We start from the raw sequence: 4,640 nt of genomic DNA, 5'->3' as shown, positions 1-4,640 counted from the left end.
TATTATTCATAATATCATAGGAAGATAGGACTCCCAATAGCACAGTGGGTGTGCTCTGTGTAATATTATTCATAATATTCTAGAAAAATATAACTTCTAATATCACAATGGGTGTACACCCCGTGGTATTATTCCTAATATCCTAGGGAGAAATCACTTCTAAAACCACAGGGAGTGTACACCCCGCATGTGATATTGTTCCTAAAGTCCGCTGGGGGGGAAATGACATTACTCCCAATATCGCAGGGGGTGTACAATCCTTCTGCTATATTGTTCCTTATATCCTGAGGGAAAGAGGATGATATTATTCCCAATATTACAGAGGGTGTACACCGCCCTTGTGATATTGTTCCTAATATCCAGGAGGGGAGAGGATGATATTACTCCCAATATCACAGGGGGGGACACCCATTCTGTGATATATTTCCTAATATCCAGTGGGGGAGAGAATATTACTCCAAATACCACATGACGGGTACACACTTTCTGTGTTATTGTTCATAATATCCCCGGAGGAGAGGGTGATATTACTCCCAATATCGCAGGGGGTGCACAACCTCCCTGTGATATTGTTCCTAATATCCAGAAGAAAACACGATGGTATTACTGCCAATACCACCCACCTGTGATATTGTTTCTAATATCCGGGTAGGGGGGAGAGGTATTATGCCCAACATCGCTGAAGGCGTACAGCCCTTTTGTGATGTGTTTCCTAATATCCAGGAATGTGTTTCCTAATACCCCCTGTGATATTGTTCCTAATATCACGAGGAGCAGAGGATAATATTGCTCCCAACTTCACAGGGGTTGCACACCCGCCCTAAGATATTGTATTTAATATCCAAGGGGCAGAGGATGATATTATTCCCAATATCGCTGGGTGTGTACATCCCCCCGTGATATTGTTTTTAATATCAAGGGGCAGAGGATGATATACTCCCAGTATGGCAGGGGGTGTACACCCCCTCTATGATATTGTTCCTAATATTCAGCAGGGGAGAGGATGATATTACTCCCAATATTACAGAGGGAGTACACCACCCTTGTGATATTGTTACTAATATCCAGGGGGAAGAGGACGATATTACTCCCTACATCACAGGGAGTGTACACCAACCCTGTGACATTGTTCCTAATATCCTTGAAGGGAGAGAATGATATTACTCCCGATATCGCATGGGGGTGTCCACACCCTATGTGATATTATTTTTAATATCCATAAAAGGAGAGGATAATATTAGTCCCAATATCGCATGGGGTGCACATCACTCCTGTGATACAGTTTTTAATTTCCAGGGCAGGGGAGGGGATGATTTTACTCTCAATATCGCAAGGTGTGTACACCCCTCCCTGCGATGTTGTTCCTAATATCCAGGGAGTGAGAGGATGACATTACTCCCAATATCGCAGGGGCAGTACACCCTCCTGTGATACTGTTGCTAATATGAAGAGGGAAAGAGGATAATATTACTCCCAATATCACAAGGCGTGTACACACACCCCCCCGTGATATTATTTCTAATATTCAGGGTGGACAAATATGATATTACTCCCAATATCGCAGAAGGTGTTCACCATTCTGGGATATTGTTCCTAATATCCAAGGAAGGAGAGGATGATATCCCTCCCCAAATCGCAGTGTGTGTCCGCCTCCCTGTGATATTGCTCGTAATGTCCGGTGGGGGAGATAACATTAATCGCAATATCGTACATATGCTGTGTGCATACCCCCTGTGATATGGTTCATAATATCCAGGGAAGGAGAGAGTGATATTACTCCGTATATCGCCAAAGGTGTACTTTTCCGTGTGATCTGTGTAATATCCGGGGGTCGGGGGAAAGGGTGATATTACTCCCCATTTCTTGGGGGGTGTACCCCCATGTGAAATAGTTCGTCATATCCAGGGACGCAGAGGGTGATATTACACCCAATATAGTGGGGGGTGTTCACTCCCCTGTGATCTGGTTTGTAATATCCATAGAAGGAGAGGGTGACATTACTACCCATATCCTGGTGGGTGTACACCTTCCTGTGATTTGGTTCCTAACATCCAGAGGGGCAGAGAATGACTTTATTCCCCATATCTCTGTGATCTGGTTCATAATATCCAGAGCGGGAGAGGGTGATGTTACTCCCCATATCGCGGGGTGTGTACGCCCCTCTGTGAACTGATTCGTAATATCCAGTGGGGAGAGGGTGACATAACTGCCATACTGCTGTGATCTGGCTCGTAATATCCAGCGGGGGAGAAGGTGAAATTACTCCCTATACCTCGGGGTTTGTTCACCCCCCTGTGATCTGGTTCATAATATCCAGAGAGGGAGGCGTGACATTACTCCCCATACCGTGGGGAGTGTACACTCCACTGTGATCTGGTTTGTAACATCCACAGAGGAAGAGGTTGAAGTTATTGCCCATATCCCGGGGAGTGTACACCCCCATGTGTTCTGGTTCCCAGTATCCAGAAGGTGAGAGAATGAAACTACTCCCCTTATCGCGGGGGCATGTACAACCCCCTGTGATCTGGTTCATAATATTCAGTGGGGGAGAGGGTGACATTACTCCCCATATCGCGGGAGGTTTACACGCTCCTGTGATATACTTTGTAATATCCAGTGGGGGAGAGGGTGATATTACTCCCCATATTGCGGGGGGTATACACCCCCCGTGATAACCATCGGGGGAGAGTGTGATTTTACTCAGCACATCGCGGTGGGCATATGCCCTGCTTTGATATGGTTCATAATATCTGGGGGGGGAGGGGTGGGAGAAGGTGATATTACTCCCCATATCGTGGGATGTATACACGACCCTGTGATATGGTTCGTAATATTCAGGGTAAGAGAGGGTGATATTACTCCTCATATAGCAGGGGGTTTAATCCCCCTGTGAAATGGTTCCTAATATCCAGATGGGGAGAGGTTGATATTACTCCCCATATCGCAGAGGGTGTACACCCTACATGATATGGTTTGCAATATCCAGAGTGGGAGAAAGCGATATTACTCCCCATATCACGAGGGATGTACACTGCACGGTGATCTAGTTCCTAATATCACGAAGTGGAGAAAATGATATTACATCCAATATCGCAGGGGTTGTATACCCCCCTGTGATATTGGCCGTAATATTCAAGTGCAGAGAGGATGATATTACTCTTCACATTGCAGCGGGTGTACCCCCCCGTGTAATATTGCTGGTAATATCCAGGGAGGAAGAGAATAATATTACTCTTAATATTGAAGGGGGTGTACACCCCCCTGTGATATTGTTCTTTATATCCAGGGGAAGAGAGGATATTATTCCCAATATCACAGGGTTTGTACACCCTCCTGTGATAGTGTTCGTAATATCCAGGGTGTGAGAGGATGATATTACTCCCAATATCACAGGAGGTGTACATCCTTCTGTGAAAATGTTCACAATATCCAGAGACAGAAAGGATGATTTTACTTCAAACATTGCAGGGGTGTACACACCCCTTTGATATTGCTCGTAATATCCAAAGGAAGAGATGATGATATAATTTCTAATATCGCTGGAGGTGTACACCACCCTGAGATGTTGTTGGTAATATCCAGGGACTGAAAGGATGATATTACTCCCAACATCGCAGAGAGTGTAGGTACGCACCACCCTGTGACGTTGTTTGCAATATCCAGGCTGGGAGAGGATGAAATTACTCCCAACATTGGAGGAGGTGTACACCCTTCTGTGTTACTGTTTATAATATCCAGATAGAGAGAGAGTAATATTATTTCTAATATCACTGGAGGTGTATACCCTCCAGTGATATTATTCTTAACCTCCAGGGGAGCAGAGGATGATATTACTCCCATTATCGCAGGGGGTGTATACCAACCTTGTGATATTGTTCCTAATATCCAGGTGAGGATGATATTACTAACAATATTGCAAGGCGAGTACACCCCCCCACCATGATATTGTTCCTAATATTTAGACAAGGAGAGGATAATATTACTTCCATTATCACAGAGGGTGTATACCAACCTTGTGATATTGTTCCTAATATCAAGAGGAAAAAGTTTGATGTTAATTGCAATACTGCTGGGAATGTACACCCAGGCTTGTGATTTGTTTCTATTGTGCAGGGAGGGAGAGGAGAATATTACTCCCATTATCGCAGGGGGTGTATACCTTCTTGAGATACTGTATATAATATCCAGGAAGAAAGATAATATTACTCCCTATAGAGAAAATAAACTGTGTGTACATCCCCCATGATAGGGTTTGTAATATCCAGGAGAAGAGAGTGATATTTCTCCTCCTATCGCGGGGATATACACCCCTCTTTGATACGGTTTGTAATATCCAGGAGGGGAGAGGGTGACATTACTCTCCCTATCGCAGGGTTGCACACCCCCCTGTGATAGGGTTCGCAATATCCAGTGGGGGAGAGGGTGATATACTCCCCCTATCGCGGGGGGTGTACACTCCCCTGTGGTAGGGTTTGTAATATCCAGGGTGGGGAGAAAGTGATATTACTCCCCCTATCGCGGGGCGTGCACAGTTCTTCGTGATATCACACCCCCCTTTGTAATTACACACTCCCCTGTGATAGGGTTCGTAATATCCAGTGGGGGAGAGGGTGACATTTCTCGCCCTGTTGAGGGGGATG

This window comes from Pan troglodytes, chromosome 10 (genome assembly GCF_028858775.2).
Source record: "Pan troglodytes isolate AG18354 chromosome 10, NHGRI_mPanTro3-v2.0_pri, whole genome shotgun sequence".
Classification (NCBI taxonomy): domain Eukaryota; kingdom Metazoa; phylum Chordata; class Mammalia; order Primates; family Hominidae; genus Pan; species Pan troglodytes.
This window is presented reverse-complemented; position numbering follows the sequence as displayed.